Source organism: Callospermophilus lateralis, chromosome 8 (assembly GCF_048772815.1).
Source record: "Callospermophilus lateralis isolate mCalLat2 chromosome 8, mCalLat2.hap1, whole genome shotgun sequence".
NCBI classification, from domain to species: Eukaryota; Metazoa; Chordata; class Mammalia; order Rodentia; family Sciuridae; genus Callospermophilus; species Callospermophilus lateralis.
In genome coordinates, this window is record NC_135312.1 from 55,674,949 (window position 1) to 55,696,613 (window position 21,665).

Below are 21,665 nucleotides of genomic sequence, written 5' to 3' on the forward strand. Positions count from 1 at the left end.
TCCCCTTATAAAAGCCTGTTTCAAAATCCTATTGATTTTGGTCTAATATCTTTCCATTACTCCTACCCAAATTAAGCTCCTGCTGATTTCTCAATAGGACAATTGCAAAAATTTCCCAAGGGCCTTCTTATTCTATCCATCTATTTGACAAATAGTTCCTATCAGTTTCTGTGTGTTAGGCACTGTGGATAGTCCCAGTACTGAAATATATCACTACCTGATTAGTATTTCTTAGTGGATAAAATTGATCATATTACTACCCTGGGTAAATGTATTTAATGGCTTCTAATTGAGGGCCCTACTTCTCAATTTTGTATGCAAGAGTCCCATAATCTGAACCCAGGCCCTTTAAATAGGACCTCTTTAAGAGGTCCTATAACCTTTCTTTATGATCTACCTTTTCATCAAAATCAATTGGCTCTCTCCAAATATATCTTAAGATTTATCATCTTTGTGCTTTAATCACATCACTTTCTCCACACTGAAAGGCAGGGCTCCTTATTTTCATGTTAGTTGAATCTTTTACATTTTTTCGTATGCAACTCATGTGCCACTCCTGTAAATCCTTTTCTGGTTCCTCACCCAGGGATCACAAAGCATCCCTGTGAAATATGTAACCACATTCTAAATGGGATAATAGTCGTAGGCACAAGCTGATTCCACCATGAGGGTGCTTAGGAATTCCATGTCATGTCTTTCTTGGTCAATGTTGATGTCCTCAAAGTGTCCGACTTGACAAAAGCAAGGACTCCATAAATGTAGTCTATGTGGAAAACCAGAAATGTCTTCTGGTACACTGATGTTCACTGGGAGAGAATCAGCGATTTTAGGTGAGTCTGGAGATCACTTAAATATCTATGTCTGACTAGTACTATAAACTACCTTGCCCTCAGCATGCTGAGGTCTCTCTTATCAACTCCTGGAATTATATCACTTTCCAGCTAATCTTTACATCACTTTTCTAGTCACAAGTGACAGATGTTTAGCATGGACATGGTGTTTGTATTTCACATTCGTATTGGGGGAGCCATCAATGGCAAATCTAAAATCCTATCAATTTGAGATTAATTCAATCAGTTCAATTTAGTAAATATTTCCTGAGCACACAATCATCTGGGCTTAAGATCTCCTATTTGGCTCATTTTATTCCTATCTTTCTCATTAAATGTCAAGGTAATTTCTATCATAATATTTTACTTTACACTTTGCATGCTTAAATGCCATATATAGTTATTCATTAGGAAAATGTTAAAATACCAGAATTTTTAATAACCTAAATATCTTTAATAACCTAAATATCTTTATTTTTCAGACAACTTCACAGTTAACCAGAGATTTATAGAAGAGAACATGGGATCCATGTGAGTTGTGCTATGCTAGATTCTTTTTGATGATGATATTTTTGTAATCTTCTCTGCTTCATTCCAGAAATGCTAGTGCTTCTCAAAGATAATTGATTTAAACTAAAAGTTAATAGAAAAATAAATACAACATTAATTATAATATTCAAGGTTGTCAGGCAATTGAATTGTTAACAAAATATAAAATTTATAGCCTTCATATTTAATCTCATGAGTCTATGGAACAAGTTCATGTTCTTCTGAGTTTTTGTTAGTGGAAATTCTGCAGATGATCACTGATTTTCCATGTGGACTATTGCAGAAGGACTTGGGTATATTTGCAATATGTCGGCCTATGCCTTATGTATGCAGTATGCCACATGTATACAAGCAGCGGAGGAGCCTGAACATGCATTTGAGGCCTCCTCCAGAGTCCCCATCTGCATCTCTAGAAACTACTGAACATCATTTCTAAGCCCTTTGCTGATAAACTAACACACTGACCTTGTTATCTCAGGAGATGAGGAGAAAAGTCATGATGAAAGGGAAATGTAGGTAGCCAAGAAAGTGTAACAGGTTAAGGGTCTTGTGGTGGGATAAATACAGTTTCTCAATGTGTGGAATGGTTGTCAAGGGTGTGGAGCAAGATGCTCTGCTGGCAATAGTGGGGAAATTGCAATCCTTTTCCATAAGACAGCACTGAACCTTTGTTGTATCCCTTGTTTCATCTCAGAAGATAGAACAGCTTTACCATGACAAAAAGTTACCCCTTTTTTTTCTGTTGTCCAGATTAATGTGTTACAGGAAAGGATATATGCTATGAAGGGGTTGCCACAAAAGTATAATTTTTTCACACTGCTGCAGTCAAGTGGACTTTGAAAGAAAACTCTATTTCTTCTATAACAATCAAGCTGATGTAGGATTTCTGTCTCCTTTCCCTACTCTGAATCCTGAGGAGAAATGCCAGGCTTATAAAAATAAAAGAGAATCTTTTCTAAAGCAGTAAGTTTAATCTTGCTAGATAAGTGATTTAATCAAAGCATTATTCTTAGGCTAAATCCAACTCTTAACTCCAAAGTACATGACTGGGTTCATTGATTGATTGAACCAATGTGTACCATGTGTCAGGATCTGTTGAGGACATAGCTATGTATAAGATGTGGTTCACCTTTAAGACCTTTACATAAGTGCTGTGTATCTTCTGATGAGAAAAGCCCTAGAACAGAGGTATATGCCCCGAGTCAAACTGCTAGGAAAACAGTGAGGAAATGATGTATTTTTTTTCCCAAGGTGAAGTTTCAGCTCTTGCCTTAGGAAATTATTGGCTGTTTAGCTAAAAAGCTATTTTTAATAGTTCAGTATTTGCAGAAGCCCAGGCCTCTTCTGGAAAGCTAGTGTGCTTTGCAAAGTATCACAGATTTATTTGAATATAAGTAATAATTATCCTTGAATTTCAGATGGGGTGTGTATAGGTAGCTGTTCTTTGAATATGGAAGGGAGATCTGCTACCCAGCATCAAGGGTAGAGAAAGAGATCATTCATAGATGAGTGTGCTGAATTAGAACTGCAATTATCAATCTTAATTTGGAGTTAGTGATGCCAGAGATACTTGTGGTATAAAATTTTCTATAATGGAAACTTTTCTTTTACCTTCATTTTTTAAAACTTGTTTTTCTTGCCCTCTTCTCTTCTTTCCATTTTCACTCCCTTCCCTTCTCTGATCTACCATTTCTTTTCTGCTTCTTCCCTTTTCCTTCTCCCATTCTTCTCACCTTGATTCCCTTCTTTCCATCCTCCCTTTCTCCCTCCTTCCCTCCCTCTCTTCCTTCTTTCATTCTCACCTTCCTTCCTTAGGGCTAGGAATGCAACTCAGGACCTTGCCCATGTGAGGCAAGTGCACTATTACTGAGTTATACCTCCACCCCTCCTTCTCTGTTTTAAGAAATAGTTTGAACTTTTTCATAGCTTCACGCATGAAGTTGCCAGAGGGAACCCCTTTGCCTTTGGTCCTACACTTTTAACTCTTGCTGCTCTCTTTGAAGAAGTAGCAAAAATGTGCTGTGAAGAACAACACAAACCCAACTCCTTTCAAGCGAAGGTGGGTATTGCATTTTTTTTTGTTAAAGGATAAGGAATCATCCCACTCCATGGCTCTAGACCCTTACTTAAAATTATAATTATTTTCTAGCAAATGAGTTATTTACCACATTCTCATATACCAAGATAGTATCATGGTACACTCACTGATTTAAACCCATTCTCTTTACCCAAGACCCTTGTCAGAGAGTCATGAATTTCCAGGGTCTTGTTTTCTGGCTTTATTTTCTTTTAAAGTTGGAGGAAAACGCTAGTGAGTGAATATCAGGATGAAGGGAACTGTTTATCTTCTATCCTGCACAAACCCTCTTTGACACTTCCTGTTTGACACTGGAGCCATCGCAGTCAAGATGGCCAAGCTCACAGCATACTGCCCAACCAGGTGAGCACCACACATCCCAGTGAGTTCAGCCATCAGAGACACCATCTAGCCTTCAGAGTGTGCCACAAATGCATAGCTCTTTCCATATGCAAATGTGCCAAAACGAAAATTCCATAGATTTTCTTCTGTGAACAAACTCTCTAATGATGGAGATGGAGTTTAAAAATAAGAGAGTAGGGAGATTTTGGTTTTGTTTTCAACAGAATTTCCTCTTTCTCCTTCAGGCAGCACCTGTCACACAATATTTAAAAGCATTGTCTTCCCATGACAAACTGTGGTGCCTTTTTGATATTTGGACCCAAAATGTTAAGCTCTGTATGAGTTCTACATCATCTATCTTGTCTATGCTTGTATTTTCTTGTCTGCATCCCATTTTGGTTAAATAATTGATCCTTTTCATTTGTATTCCTCCTAGTTTTCCAGAGGTTTTGAGGTGGGTGAGCATGGCTGGCTCAGAACCAGGTCATTAGAACAGGATGAGATAAAATTTGGGAGGAGGAAAGCTGTCAAGGAGAAAGGAGGCACTTCTGAGATGTATTTTGGTCAGTTTGTGGATTACCTATGTCTCCTGTGGGCTCACAGCAGGAAGTGGAGGCCCTTTGCCTTGTGCCCTACTGGGATTATGGAAGGAAACATCTCTCTTTGGTCTTTTATTTCCTTGGATCCAGCCTAAGACTTTTTTTTTTTTTTTTTTTTTTTAAGTTTTCTTTCTTTTTTTTTTGTCTTTATTAGTTTGTTTGCTTGTTTTTATGTGGTGCTGAGGATCCAACCCAGTACCTCACATATGTGAGGCAAGCACTTTGCCACTGAGCTACAACCCCAGCCCCCCAACCTAGGATTTTTAAAAATGATCGTACAGATGGAGCAATATGCCATGAGCTGCTTGATGAGGACATCTGGGCAAAGTCAGTGTGGTACCAGTGGCTTTGGAGCTGTTTATGTTGTATGAACAAAGAACTCACTATTGTTTTATGGTTGTTCAAATTATTTCAGTTGTTTATCAATTCTCTTTCTAGAAATATTGCTGTATTCAATCAAAAATTCCCCAAGATTGAATTTAAGGAGCTTACTTCCCTTCTAGAAGATGTTTCTTCCATGTATGACGGATGTTGTGAAGGGGATGTTTTGCAGTGCATCTGTTGCCAGGTAAATATTCCCCAAAAGTAAGTAAAAATGTGATTTGTGGCACTCATTTAAAATTTTCTATTTCTAATTTACATGTAAAGTCATACATACTTTTTAGATACAGTGTGATATTTCAATAGACATATAAATGCAAACTGATCAAATTTGCAATTAGCCTTTCCATGTTTTTATCATTTCTTTGTTTAGATCTCTTCAAGCTCTTCTAGTTCTTCATAAAATATATATAGGTTCTTATGAACTATAGTTACCTTAATGGACTGCAGAACACTAGAAGTTGTTCTTCTTACCTAACTATATTTTGGTAGCCATTATCCAACCTCCACTGCCTTATGAAGTTCTAGTCTCTAGTAATTGCTATTCTACTCTTGCCTACTTCAAGATAAACTTTTCAAGGTACCATACATGAAAGAAAACATTTCACTCACTTAACATTATATTCTCCAGTTTCAGCCATTTTACCACAAATATTTTATGGCTGAATAGTATTCCTTTGGGTATATAGAACACACTTTTTTTTTAAAAAATCTGTCAGTGGCACTTAGGTTGATTCCACACCCTGGCTATTGTGAAGTGTTGCAGTAAATGCAGGTGTGCAGGTATCTCTTTGATATGCTGATTTCATTTCCTTTGGATATAGACCCAGAAAGGCAAAGCTGGAACATACATCTATTGGTATTTTTTGAGGGAAAAGTGTTCTCCATAACAATTGTACTAATTTACATTTTCAGCAGAAGTGTATAGAGTTCCCTTTTCTCTGCATTCTCACCAGCATTTGTTATTATTATAATTTTTTTTTTTTTTTACTTTTTTTTAATCCTAGCTGTTCTGAGTGCAGTAAGTAAACTCTTTGTGGTTTTGACTTGAATTCCCCTGACAGCTAGTGATGTTAACCCTTTTTCTTATAAGCTGGCCATTTGTATTTCTTCTTTTGAGGGATGTCTCTTCAGATCATTTGCCTATTTTTGAATTGAAATATCTGCTATTTCTCTTGAAGTTTTTAAGTTCCTTTTATATTCAGAATGCCAACCCTTTCCCAGATAAACAGTTTGTAAATATTTTGTTCTTTCTTAAAGTTGACTCCTTTGCTGTGCAGAAGCTTTTTAGTGTGATGAAATTCTATTTCTCTAAAATTGATTTTGTTATCTCTGTTTCAGGGTCCTTATAAAAAAAATCATTTTCTGTATAGATGTTTTCAATTGTTTTCCCTGTGTTTTTCCTACCTACCTTCCAATTGACAAGTAAGAATCTGTGCATTTATAGTATATGGTACATTTTGATATAGGTATACATTGTGTAATGTATTAAGCTGTTAGCATATGCATTTCCTTATACACATCTTTTCTGTGGTAAAAACATTTTAAATCTACTTTCTTGGAAAATTTCAAGTGTTTAATATGCTGTTATTAACAATAGTCACCATGATATGTAATAGATCTCTTGAACTTACTCCTCCTGTTGAACTGTAATTTTGTGTCCTTTGAGCAACAGTACCACTGCCCTTCACCATCTGGTAACCATCAAAGTGTTTTTTATAAGATAATATATTGGCAAACATATTATTGGCATGTTTTAATTTTTCACGAACTCAAAGATAATACAATTTCATTAAAAAATATACGGATTGCTTCAGGGAAATTTGGCTTTATCATAGTAAATTTTAGTTAAAATGTTTTAGACTCTAAAAAGGAGCATATAAATGAAATAGCATGAATTTTAGAGTATTGAGAAATACCCTGTGTTTTAAGCAGTGGACAGCAGACTTTCCCAAGAATTGTCTTATTTCCTACAGTTTTGCAGTTAAAGGAGTCTCATTCATGTATATTTTTGTGATGTTTGATTGCTAATGGAAATGTGGGATTCATAATGTTAAATCTGAGGTACTGAATTAGGACATAATTGAAAATTTCTGTGAAGTTTGGAACTAAAACTAATGTATTCTATTGTATTTCAAATGACCTTCTTTTTAAACGCCTTTATAGAGAAATAAGAGGAACTCTGTTGCTGTTAATTGAAAATAGAAGTAGATTGTCAGAGAATAATGATGCTGTGCCTAAGACACTGATGGTCTCAGCTGAGATCTGAATATGTGTCTTGTTAGAAAAAAGGTGCCAACCCCCATCCCACCTCTAACCTCAACCCCTAACTTCATCCCATTATATTTGGCAGGTGGAGTTCTCTCTCTCCTTTCTGATCAAAATATGATGTCATGCCTCACCAGGAGCCCTGAGGAATGGACACTGCTATCTATGCATTGAGACCTCTGAAACCCTGGAAATAAACTTTCTCCTTTACAATTGTGCTGGTCAGGTTTTTAGTCACAGCAGTGAAAAACCCAACTAAACCAATGTCCGAATAATACTCCATTGTGTAAATGTACTATACTTTTTAATCCAATCATCTGTTGATGAGCATCTGGGCTGATTTTTCAACTTGGCTATTATGAACTGTGTCACAATTAACATGGGTATGAACGTATTTGTAAAATATGCTGACTTCAGTTTTTTTCAGATAACTACCAGGAGTGGGATAGCTGAATCATATAGTAGTTCTATTTGTAGTTTTTTTTTTTTTTTTGAGGAAACTCTGTACTGATTTTCATGGGACTGTCCTCATTTACATTAGTATGTTAGTGTTTCTTACACAACATTGTCAGAATTTCTTGCTTTTTGTATTATTGATGATAGTCAGTCTGATTGGAATAAGAAGGAATCTTAATGTAACTGTGACTTGCATTGTAAGTTATTGGCCATTCATACTTTTTGGAGAAGTATCCGTTCAGTTCATTTGCTCATTTACTGTATGGTTTGTTATTATTATTATTTTGGTGTTAAGTTTTTTGACTACTTTGTATATTCTGAATATTAATCCTGTCAGAACAAGAGGCAAAGATTTTTCTCCCATTCTATAGGCTCTCTCTTCACTCCATCATTTTTTTCTTTTGTGGTGCAGAAGTTTTTAATTTAATCTCATTTATCAATTCTTCCTGAGTAATAGGAGCCATGTTTATGAAATCATTGTCTTTGATTATATCTTGAATTGGTTCCCTGTGTTTTGTTCTAGCAGTTTTCAAGGTTTCAGGTCTTATACTTAGATTAAATTGACTTTAGTAAGTATAAGATCTAGATATGGATATCCAGTTTGCCATCATCATTTGATAAAGAAGCTGACTTTTCTTCAATTTTATGTTTTGGTGCTTCTGTCCAGAATCTAATGACTATAGCTGCATGGGTTTAATTCCAACTTTATTCTACCTTATTTGTCTAGATTTTTTATGGCAATATCATGCTCTTTTGTCACTCTAGCTCTGTAGTATATTTTGAAATTGGGTGTTGTGATATCTTGGGTATGGCTCTTTTTGTTCATGAGTTCTTTGGATATTGTGGGTCTTTGTTTTTCTACATGAATTTTGGGATTATTTCTTTAGTTCTGTGTGGAAAGTTTTTGATATTTTGAGGCAGATCACAATGGATCTGAAGATTGCCTTTAGTAATATGTCCACTTTAATATATGGACGTATAAGTAATATGTCCAATATTAATTCTGCTTATCCATGAACATAGGAGCCCTTTCCATTTTCTAGTCTCTTTTTAAATTTCTTTCTTGTTTTTTTCTGGTGTTTTGTAATTGTTATTGTAGAGGTCTTTCAATTCCTTGGTTAGGTTTATTCCTAGGTGTGTATGTATGTATTTTAGTTACTGTGAATGGAATTGTTTTCCTGATTTCTTCCTCAATAGGCTCATTATTGATATATAGAAAAGTTATTATCATTTGATTTTTGTATCCTACTACTTTGTTGAATTTGTTTAGCAGATCTAAAAGTCTTCTAGAAGGGTCTTTAGGATCTTCTAAGTTTAGGATCATGTCAGCAGCAAATAGGCATACTTTAGTTCTTCCTTTTTTCTATTCTTTTTATTTCTTCCTCTTACCTAATTCCTCCAGGTAAAATTTCAAGTACTATATTGCTGAGGAGTAGGGAGAATGATTGTAGAGGAAACTCTTTCAGATTTAACTCATTCAGTATGACGCTGGCTTTGAGTTTGTCATGCATAGCCTTTATGATATTGAGATGAGATGCTTCTGTCCCTAGTTTCTTCAGGGCTTTTATCATGAAGGGGTGTTGAATTTTATTGAATTTTTTTTCTACATCTATGAAGAGAATCATTTGATTTTTGTTCTCAATTCTATTTATGTGTTTTATTACATTTATTAACTTGCATTTGTTAAACCATCTTTGCATCCATGGAATGACACCTACTTGACATATATCAACATTTTCATGTGTTGTTGAATTCAGTTTTCAAATATTTAGTGAGAATTTTTACATTTATGTTCACCAGAGATTATCCAACTAATGTGCAAGTAAAATAACCTCACTGTCTCCCCAACTTTCTCTACTTTATGTAGATGTCAGAATTGGGATGAAGGATAGGGATAGGAGACAGAATAAGTAATGAAATTTTGTACATTTTTGATAATTTGAATGACTGTGTTTTGTTCTAGCAGGGTAGTTTTTTATATCTGAGAAATTTTCACCATGGTAATTGGTATAGTGGTTTATTTGTTTTCTATTCTTTCATTAGTTTATCAAATATTCATTGAAATTTGTTATGTGCTTTGCCAAGAAGTTTCAGGCCACAAGAGAAGACCAAGATAACAGTCATTACATTGACATGTCCTTGATGGCCACCATTGAAAGCACAGGTGTACTCTCAAGGAAAAGCACCAACATTTGGAATATAAGATGCTAATATATGAGAGGAATAGAAAATTTAAATGAACTCCATCTACAAAATTAGCTGAGGAAGTGATACTAGATATCATGCTTATGATTAATTTTCTATGCAATCATTCCATTATAAAGAAAAACCCAGGGCTGGGGATGTGGCTTAATCAGTAGCACACTCTCCTGGCATGCGTGCGGCCCGGGTTCAATCCTGAGCACCACATACAAACAAAGATGTTGTGTCTGCCGAAAACTAAAATAAATAAAGAAAGAAAAAAAGAAAATAAAGAAAAACCCAGCCCTGAAAATTTGAGAATAAAGTTATTTTTGTTCAAAACAAGAATCCATCTCCAGCAAGATCAAAGAAGGCTGTGAAGAGAAAATGCCAGAGCGTGAAGCATGCATAATTAACTCAAGTAAAGATGATAGACCACAGAATTTATCTCTAAGAGAAGCAAAATTTACTGACAATGAAAATGTGTGTCAAGAAAGAGACACTGACCTAGACAACTGTTTTGCTGAGTAATATAACTATCTACTGAAATTTATAAGGCAAACAGAAGGAAACCTTATAAAATTTGTTCTATGTAGGCTAGTCTGTGTGAAATGATAAGGAAAGTTGTAATTCACTAGATATTTGCAATTTCAAAAAAAAAAATCACAGCTTTAAACTATAGAGTTTTCACATAAGTTAGTTGTCTTATTATAATGATGGCTAACATATATTGAGTACTTGATATGTGCCAGGCAATGAACTAAATATTTTGTTCAGATTGTCCTTTTTAATCTTACCCCATCACTTAAAATAAGTAGATTCCCCCAATTTTTCAGATGAGCTTAACAAAGAAGTTAAGGGACTTTTAAGATTCACACCTACAAATGGCAGATTTAAGATTAGACCCCAGGAGGTCTGACCTAAGAAGTTACCCAGCTGTTAGGGGGAAGGCTAGCATGGACTAAATTGAATTCTGTTTGAGTCAGTAGGACAAGTTAAATGTTCTGTGCTTTAACTTTCATCATATATAACGTTCACATAAGAATATTCATATGAAGTTAATAGTAATGAAATATCATTTAAAGATTATGAGGTGTCTTCCTCCAGGACGGTTTCAGCTACAGGGAGTGTGAGATGGGAAGAGACAGATGTTCAATTGAAAAAATGCAAAAAATGTTCTTTTAGTTCTGATAGCACTAGGTGCTAGTTAGTGTGGCAAATAACAGGTAGTAATGGGAGAGGCTGCTTCTCTTCTCTCAGGAAGGCTGCACTGGGAGTGAAAAGAAAGCCGCACTGCCCCCATCCCAAGTTGGAAGTCTGAATGTATTTTCCAACAGTTTGTAACTGATAAAATACTAGTTGCATCATATACTATTTCTGATACTTGATGAGTTGCATTATTCTAATAATTAACTCTAAGTAACTCTAATAATTATATCCACTCAAGTTAAAAAAAAAAAGCCTAAAACTTAACATAGATGAGAATTTATGAAACCAGAGGAGGAACTTAGCAATTGAAAGCGGACTCAGGATTAGATGTGAGTAGCCTAAAAGAAAGTGAGGCTAGATGTTTTTCTGTAAGTTTTAATATGCAAAATATTTTACACATCTCAGATTTCTACATGAATACACCAGGAGAAAAACAGATCTCTCTACATCAGACCTTCTAAGAATTGCTAGACTATGAGGATCTCCGGGTAGATTGCTGCAACAAAGAAAATCCTCCAAATTGTTACCCTCAGGCGGTAGGTTCCATTGTCGAAGGTTTAGAAAATTTTCAATAAATAAATAAATGAATAAAACACTTCAAAATTGATATTTAATTTTTACTCTACTTTAGGCCTGTAAAATGTGATTGATTGTCCTGAGTCTATTTTAGATTCAGTGAGGATGATCACTGGCAAAACCCACATTATCAATTTGGTTTATGCATAATGTTTTGAAGTACCTATCCAGTAGTAATCCATTTAACATTTCTATTTCCATTTTTATTTCTGTGCTCTGTTTTATTCAGTCCTATTGGATTTTGGTATAATTTTGAAGGTAATAAATGATTATTATAGACGACTAGGAAAGTAGTAAAATTTAGAAAGAAAAAAGTAAAAAAAAGAAAAAGAAACTTTCTGATTCTATCACCAAAAAATAGGTATAATTAACATTTACTTTCATCTTTTCTGTGCATATAGGCATATTTGTGTGTGTGTGTGTGTGTGTGTGTGTGTGTGTGTGTGTATGCATATATGCATGCGTGTGCATGCCTTTTTAAAAACAAGATTGGAATAATTCTTTTTAGGAAACATTTGGTCCTGCAATTTATTTGGAGTCATAGAAATTTTTGTTAAATGATGCTTTATTATTGTCCTATCATGGTCACAAACGTAGGGCTTAAAATGATAGAAATCTACTCTGTTTCAGGAGACCAGGAGTCTAAAATTGTCTTACAGGGCTAAAATCAATGTGTTGGAAGGACCTTGTCCCCTCTGAGGCTCTAGGGAGAATCTGATCCTTGACTGTTCCCGTTTCAACTTTCCATGTCATTAAACAAACTTCAAAATAAATATCATTTTAAATAATGGTTCCCCATCATAATGATTTAGTTAATTTAACTGCTTTTCTATTTGGTATTGGTCATTATGGAAGTTAGGTTGTTTTTTATTTTGATTTTTTGTTTTGATTTTTTAAGTGACTCACAGATAAGTATCTCATATCATTCATTTTTATTAATTTTTTATGAATTTTCTTAGGATAGATTATCAGGGGGGAAATACTACATCCAATATACTCCTGAAACAGAGTAGTTTTCTATCATTTTAAGTTACTACGTTTGTGACCATAATAGGATAATATTAAAGCATCATTTAACAAAAATTTCAATGACTCCAAATAATATATGTACTTTTAAAAAACACTTGACACAAATTGCCAAGTTACTTTCTTTTTTTTTTTTTTTTTTAAAGAGAGAGTGAGAAAGGGAGAGAGAGAGAGAGAATTTTTTAATATTTAATTTTTAGTTTTCGGCGGACACAACATCTTTGTTTGTATGTGGTGTTGAGGATCGAACCCAGGCCGCACGCATGCCAGGCTAGCGCGCTACCGCTTGAGCCACATCCCCAGCCCGCCAAGTTACTTTCTTGCATAAAATGTCGTAGGTCCTAAGTTTGATCCCATCTGGAAAAACAAAACAAAACAAAAAAACAAACAAACAAAAACAATTGAGAGAGATTTATATGTAAAAAATAATGGTTATGTTTTAAGCAAACATTTATTTGATATTTTAAATTTCATTAACCTGTGAAAAATTTATTTATGTCTATTACGCATTTTCCTACTGAAATTAGAATTTTTTCATATTAACTCTAGTGTAATCCTTATATATTTTAGAAACTAAGTATTTGACATTCTAAAATTTCTCATTCCTTAGATATGTGTTACATTTGCTTTATTTAAAATTCTTCTTTTACTTATAATTGTTAGTTTACTGGTTCAAATTTGAGCAAAGAAGCAAGAAGACTTGAGTTTTTTAATTCCTGCCCTGTCTCTTTCTCTTGTTAGGGAAATATATATATATATATTTATATATAAATACAGTTTGCTCCTGATTCTTAATGAAGCATGGTGCTAGAAAATTCTCTTTTTAAAGGAAAACAGAATTTGTCCCATGGCATTTATACATGGATATGTAGTTCCTTCTGGTGTTCACTTGCTAGATGTCCAATTTTATGCCATGTGAGATAGAGTCCATAAAATATTTGAAGATAACCATTGGAGGTCCCTAAGTTACAAATCTAAATTATGAAAAAAAGATAAAGAGAAATACCGATTTAAATGATCTGCAGTAATACTTACTTGTTGAGTCATTCCAAGTAAGTCACTTAAATTCAAAGGCAGTTTCCTTTACTTAAAAATGCAGATAACAACTACAGTAGCCATTTGAATTGAAAATGGAATATAGTCATTGTCAACATAAAATTTGAATTGCACTTTGAAACTCTTAAAGCTCCAAAAAATGTAGAAGATAATAAAAATTTTGGACTTTCACATTTTTGCAAAAAATACACCAATAATTGAAAAATTCAAATTCTTACACACATTTAAAAATTGCTGTCAATTTAGTGAGTAACCTATAATAAGGAGAGTATGAAAATGCTCTATAAATAGAGAAGCTATTGGTCAAGTTGACAAAGAGTTTAAGATTGAATCTTAGATAAAATGTTTGTAACTGTGATTGTTCTTAATTTTAAGGAAGACAAATACAATGAGACAATTGAGAAGAGCCTCAGAATGGTCCAATAAGAAGGCAACAGTTGCAAAATTTGGGGGAGGATGACTTGAAATACCAGTAAGTTCCTTATACAAGTGTGCTAACATTAGTGACTAGGCAAAATTAAAAAAATCCTCGGACATAAAAAATAAAAGTCAGCCCTAATTATGGCAGTTCACAAACTCTGAGAAAGAATAAAAACAAAAAGTCCAACAATGTACATTGAAATGTCACATTAAATCCTCTGTCAGAAATGAGGTTAGAAATGGGAAAAGATCCAGGATTATGGATAAACTGGTTCTCTGATGCTTGAATTTCTGTTTGAAGTTGGCTTTCTAACTCCCAAAACAGGATCCCTGAATTTTGCCTTGTTTGGGAGTAGGATGAGCAAACTAAAGGTCATTATTGTTTCCTAAGAAAGAGATGGTTTGCCCAGGATTTGAGCCTATCTTAAATGAATTTATAGAAATAACTCTGGATCTGCTTAACACTGTAATAATTATTCTCTTAGTGCTCTTGTGAGCATTCATGAGTATTATGCAGTTAATTTCAATTTTCTTAGTTATCCTGTAGTACAGTGTTTGTTGATAGTGAACATCTTCAAAACATGGTTTAATCTTTATTTATTTATATATCTATTTATTTATTTGGTATCTGGAATTGAACTCAGAGGCACACAACCAAAAAGCTACATTCTCAGCCTTATTTTGTATTTTATTAGGGCCTCACTGAGTTGCTTAGCTTCTCACTTTTGCTGAGACTGGCTTTTAACTCATGATATTCCTGTCTCAGCCTCCTGAACCTCTGGGCTTACAGGCATGTGTCACCACATCAGGTTAAAACATGGTTTTAAAAATATGAATTTACAGTTTTTTTCTGCCATCTTGCTGTTAGCTGAGAATTCAAACCCAGACCATTAAAGATCTTATTTTCCTTCATCTCACTACCAACATGTGTCTATCAATTTCTCTCTTTAATACTTACTAACTACACAAAGGATTTGAAGAAGGATTTTCACTTTCAAGCCAAGGAGCTCCACAGGGAAGAAAGGATAGGCAAATCTAAGAGCTTCCGAGGTAACCACGAAATGAGAAAGGGAGCAAAAATGCAGAGCTATAGGAAGAAAGGTTGAGGAAGATGGAGAGTGAGGAGACATTTCTCTACCATTTTCTGAGAGCAGAGAGCACATTGTACTTATTTTGACTTACCTTGAAGGGTCTGCGTTTCAATAGCTATTCCATGGTCGATGGGAACCTACTTATGTTCAGAACCAAATGTATGTTCTCTTAGCTCCCTTATCAAGTTCACAAATATAGCCCCCCAGCTCTCCACTGAAGAACTGATACCTCTTGGGAAGGAAATGGTGACAGCTTTGACTACCTGCTGTACACTAAGTCAAGAGTTTGCCTGTGCTGATAATTTGGTGAGCATGGCCCGTACATCTGAAATTGATTCCTGTGCATGTATGAGTTTATCAAGATGAATTCAACTACCATGTAGAATCATAAAACTCGAATAAAAATAAATGAATAACTTTTTTTCTTTTTCTTTTTCTTTTTTGGTATCAGGGATTAAACCCAGGGGCACTTATGAGTTTATCAGGATGAACCCAACTATTGTGTAGAATAATAAAGCTCTAACAAAAAATAAATAAATAAAACAGATTAAAAAACCAAAAAAGTATTTACACTCACCAATTGGCAATGTTTATCTACTTTCTCTCTTCCTTGTTTTCAACATTGTTGAGCAAGTAATGTGAAGTCCTTTTGGCTTACTATGTGAAGATCCCAAGAAGCAAAAGAGAATGTCTTAAATATTTTTCAAGATTATCTAAATTATCTTGCTTATTTCTTATTTATATGAGAAATAATTTGTTATGGTAAATGTTCTAGGAATTACAATATTTTTTATAATGATGCAGGAAACCTTATAATTTTAAGTACTGATACAAATTCTTCCTTTTGCTCTGAGAGGAAGAGTTCAGAAAGAGATCTGCTTCTTCCAGCCCAATCCTTTTAGGCCTGGGAAGGAATGTACCCAGCAAGGGAACATACCCAAGGAACACAGTGTTTGCTCACTGCTTTCTTCTTGTTGACTGCAGTTCTCTGCATACAACTAAAAGTTTGTGTGTGTGTTACCAAGAAGTTGATCTGTACACATTCCAATTGCTATTCTTTGAATATTTGTCAAAATGTCACTTAGGACCCCAGGCTTCACCTTCCTTTGGGCATAATATAGTGTTTTGAGATCCTGTGTCTTCTGATGAAGTTCACAGTGATCATGGAGCTTGTAACTATTCATCTAATCATACTTTTCAAAACTCCATTTAATATTTAAAATCAGATCTGAGTTTCAATTCCCATCGGTACAGGCAGATTTAGTTCTTGGAGAATTATGTGGAATAAATGAAAATCGAACCATCAACCCTGCTGTGGACCACTGTTGTAAAGCAGACTTCTCCTTCAGAAGGCTCTGCTGCAAGGATTTGAAAGCTGATGAAATCTCAGGATTTCTTTACCTCTTGTGTGGACTGGAGTCAGGCTTAGAATGAGGACCTTCAGAGAAACACAGATAGGTACAAACCTGCTCTTCTATGCCTGTTGTCTTCAGCCAGGGGGCACACCATGCAACCAGTTATGTGCTTTTGGTATTCCTTCTACCAAACTATCTACTCTCTCCTGTTCAGAAAAACACCAATGCGTATTTATTACCACTGTTTATAACAAAATCCTGTTTTGTCTTTTCCTCGGCTAGACACTTGGAGTGCTTAGCAGACTGTGATTTGGAAATGTGAGCTAAGGCAACTAGGAAACGCTCATGGACAGGTTCACAATGAATTGGATTTTCTTAAGAGAATGACAAGAATATTTGTCTAGAGTATTTTACTTAATGATTGAAAAAAGTAGGGGTCCTAAAGAATTTTACTCTCATTCTTTAAAGTGATATTTTAAATGCCAAGAAATAAACCCATTTTTAAATTTATTTACATAATCTGTTTGTCAAAAATAGTGGAAATTATATCTTTACCGAAGAAGGGAGATTGGAGTTGTTTTGGAAATAAATTTTTTGGAAAAATCAAGTGTAGATGTTGCCAAAAGCTTGCTATTGTGCCCCATGCCAATGCAATAACAAGGACATGGTTTTTGAGAAAAAGGGAAAAGAGGTTTATTGCTTTGCTAGCAAAGGAGAAACACAGGGGCCTCTTGTCCCAAAGGCTGTGATTCTGCCCATCAGCAGGAACACGGGGCTTTTAAAGAGGTGACTCAAAGGCTACATTCCATGTGTTAACTGTCTGGAGTTGTAATTCACTTGTTAATTTGGGAGATAGTCATGAGGTGTCATCCATCCACAAAATCTGGATTATTTTGTTCCTTGGTGTATTTTGTTCCTCTGGATTATTTTGTTCCTTGGGTGTGTGTGTACTCAGGGATAGTTAACTGTGTGTAGGATGGGAAAGAAAGGTCATCCTGTTTCCCCTGAGATTTGGGAGGAGAAGAGATTAGGGAGGAGCAGGGAGACCAGAAGAGAAAGAAACATGTCCATTTTAAAAATAAGTTGCAGTGAGAGGGAGCAAAGGGTATATTCAAAGCATCAAGTGGACCACTGTTACAAAGTCATTTATTTTTTAATTCTGTTCATTTTTATACCATTTTGCTTGTAATTCCATTACCTTCCAAAGAGTCCATCCTAGAAATTTAATGAAAAAATTTAAAAAATGGAATATTTTAGCTCTTTACATTTCCTCAAGTATTGAGATGGCCAAGACTTGTGACTCTCCAACAAGCATTTTGGAAAAGAGGAGTGTCAGGAAGAAATTGTGAATTAGTTCTGTTTGATTTCTTTAGGTCATAGGTTTCTTGTCAATTTGGTGAAGCTCAAGCCTGGACTCTGTAAGCACAGTCAGGCTTTGGAGGGGCTCATTTTCTGGGTGAAAAAATGGCCCATGGTTACAGAGGGGCTCTGAGTTTTATAGGTTACAATGAGGGTGAATTAATCATTGGAGATTGAAGCAGAATGTGTTAGTTTGGCCAGTCAGGAAAAATGTTGTGAAACATCTGAAACTTCTTATTAACTGGGAAGAGCCCAAAGCTCAGAACCCAGCAGGTGTTTACTGTTTATCTTCCTCCTCTGGGATCCATAGTTAGCTGGAGCTTCACTATTTGCTTTTCTCCAAGAAGGACTCATTGGCTATGGAAAAGGGTGAAAGTCCATGGCCTCAGGCTCAGTCCCTTCCGGATTCTTTGTTATTGGGAAGGGTTAAAGTCTGCCTTACTTTTTCTCCCTTCTCTGGACTACTCTGCCTTCCTGTTTTCCCTAGGAGCTGACTTGGGAGATGTTTATTTCCTTAATTCTTCAGACTCACCCAGGAGGAGCTGCAGTCTTTGTTAACAAACTTCTCTATTATGGCACAGAAATGCTACAAAGTGCAGGAGCCAGAAACCTGTTTTCTGGAAGAGGTAGTTCTATTTCTTTTCCACTAAGATTTAGCTGCTATCTCTGGTCAAATAGAACTCCCCATGGGACTCTGCCTCCTCTGTGCAATGTCTCTGAGACCTGTGTTTGAGAGCACAGGTGCTGTCTAGCTCACCTGCAGGCACCTCTCTGATTCAGGTATTGGGAACTGTCTCCTCCACGAGCACATGGTATCAGGAAAGCCAGGGTTCTAATTCCTGCAGCTTTGGTTGTGTCATTCAAACTGAATTTCAGTTTATCCTATGTAAATGGATGGGTGATAATGCCCTTGAGTTTTTACCACTGATCCTTACTCACCTGTTTGGAATCTCTCATCATAATAAACAGAGTCAAGGTGACCTACAAAGGAAATCCTGATCTGCTTAAAAGGAAGGAGAGCAGGAAGGATAGGAGAAAGGGAAGCCTTGCAGAGGTGGCAGTCTCACCTTCCTGAGCCATCCAGTATCCCTAGTTGAGAGCACATGAGGGAGTGGAAGGGAAGGAGTGGGGGTAGGGGTGCCCCTACTTCCTCTTGCTCCAGTGACTGCAGCAACTCCTGTGGAGTGAACCTCAGTTACCTGGTGAATGTTACCTGCAATGGGTGATATGTGACCTCTAACTCCTGTGGTTATTATTTCATCTCCAGAGCCAATAAGTTCTCATTAGGATTTGGTAAAGTTTTGTAGGAGAGAACAGAGTAGACAAACTTGTGTGGGGATTTTCTGGGAGAAGACACAATGTGAATGTTCTAGATGTTTTTTCCATGTGACATTCGACCTAGTGATAAACTGCTGCCAAAGAGACTGTTGCCATCTAATGACATAGGCTAGTCTGCCTGAGACCTTTCCAGAACACCACGTTCTTGTCCAAAGATAGTGTTATCGCAAGGACAGCCTGATACCAGAATGATGGTCACTTTTCAGGACTTTATTTCCTTTCTGATTTGGGGCTCACCTAAAGGGAAGATTAAGATTTAACTTCCCATACTGCCAAGTATATATGGTTCTATGTTTTACTACTATAGAGTACTTTTCATCTTTTCTCCACTGTGTTTAAATCTAATTCTCTTATTGCACAGGATTCTATAGTGTACTATCCACACAGTGAACTATTCTGTGTAGATATTTCAAACTCTTTGTAGCTGAAATATGCCAGGATTCAACTTTACATAAGATGAAGCTTTGGTGAGGACTGTATTTGGCTGTCCTCACAAAGCATGGCAGATAAATTCACCAAATAGGGCTGTCCTACCCCAACTTCAGACCCATGAGCTGGCCTACGATCTTATCCATTCATGGGACATGTGATTATAAATATTCAAGGCACAGTAATAAAGATCATTTAAGAACCCTCTTGTCACTATGTAATTGTATTTATATCCACTCTCCGAGAGCCTCCCTGGGTTGGCCCAGGCAGTTATTTTGTGAGAGAATTGTTCTAAAATTTCCAAATAAGAAGAGAAGTGGTGCAAAGTTGCTTTTGGCTTTCTCCTAAATCTATCTGAATTTCCCTCCTCTTACTTCCTTTTAAGGGATAATAGGTCTCAGAGTGATGTTAGGAAATATTCTTCCTATTGTTATTCTTTTTGAATGTCTCTTTTGCTTCCCGTATTCTTCCTCTGGAAAGTCTCTCCATTTTATTTTTAGGTAGAATGGCATGTCCCCTTTTTACCTTCAGAGTTCTAACCACAGAAATCAACAAAAATGACATTAAAAAAAAAACACAAAAGAATGAGACCATTTAGCTTTTGCTTTTGATATGTAGATGAATAAGATTAAAGTGTAAAATATTTCTCTTCTATCGAAAAAAAAAAGGTCTCAAGATTTTTGCATCCTGAAAACTCTATAATGACAGATGGATAATAGCATTTCTTCCTCTTTTATTCCTGCTATAACATTTTAATCTTCCCCAAAGCATTGAATACAGAGAAGATAATATATAAGGAAGTAAAAATGAAAACTATTTCCAAAAATTTTCCTTTGTAAATATGTATTTTCATGTCTACATATATTTATTTTCCTCTGCCTTCTTATTCTTCCTGGTTTTAGTAAATTAGCTTTAACACCCAACATTTGTTTCAGAAATAATTGTGTTCTCTCATTCAAATAATTGTATTCTCTCATTCTCTTCTCCCTTCCTTTAGAGAGAGATCCTTGCAGATCACTGTATCTTCACCCAATCTCTGTGGATGTTAATTCTTTACCTTCATCTAGTTCATGCTGTCTCATTTCCTTTAGTTTACCTGCTTTGGTCCATTAACATGGTTGCATCTCCAGCCTTTGTATACCAAGCCTATTTCATATCTCTTCTCTATACCTCCTTGCCTTGATTTTGAATACTCTTCTCATTGATAAATATTAAACATCAATGGTATACAACCTTCTTCTTTGGCACCTTATATTTTACCAATTTGTTGGCCTTTCACTTCTTTAAAAGAACAAGTATTTGTCACTTATGTTAGCTGAATGATTCAGGTTATAAAAGACTCTCATTTCTACTTTTGCTTCTCTTTCTATACTAAACACAGAGACAATCACATTATTTACAGTTTGGATTTTACTTTATAGACAATGGAGAGCCATTATAAGTTTTTGAGTGGAAGGAAATTAACAAATGCATATCATATCCCAGAAAAGAAAAATCAAGTGTAGTCATTTATTTTATAGCTCTGTTCATTTTTTATACTATTTTGCTTATAGTTCCATGACCCTCCAAAGAGTCTATAGTATAATTTTAATGGGAAAGTTTCAGAAGATCTTTTCAAATGGAATATTTTAGCTCATTACATTTAATCAAGTATTGATATGGCCAAGACATTCGATTCTCCAACAAGCATTCTGGAAAAGAGGAGTCTCAGGAAGAAACTGTTAATTTTATTTGATTTCTTTGGGCCATAGGTTTCTTGTCTACTTGGTAAAGTTCAAGCCTGGAGTCACCTATGAGGGGCTACAGTCTTTGTTTAAAATTTCTCTAATATGATAGAGAAATGTTGCAAAGTGCAGGAGCCAGAAGCCTGTTTTCTTGAAGAGGTAGTTTTCTTTTCCACTGAGATATAACTGGTGTCTCTGGTCAAATAAAATCAAATGGAATTCCCCATGGGACTCTGTGCCCACTGTGCAATGTCTCTGAGTCCTGTGTTTTGAGAGCACAGGTTCTGTCTAGCTCCCCTGCAGACACCTCTCTGATTCAGGTGTTGGGTACTGTCTCCTCCATGAACACCTGTTTTAAGGAAAGCTGTCAGGAGTTATTATGAGTTTTTGAGTGGAAGA

The 21,665-nt window shown here is 35.5% G+C and overlaps 1 pseudogene; it reads left to right on the forward strand.

The window, feature by feature from the left end:
• Positions 1-1,685: 1,685 nt before the first annotated feature.
• LOC143405673 (afamin-like) lies at positions 1,686-18,425 on the forward strand (annotated as a pseudogene).
• The last annotated feature ends 3,240 nt before the right edge of the window (positions 18,426-21,665 follow it).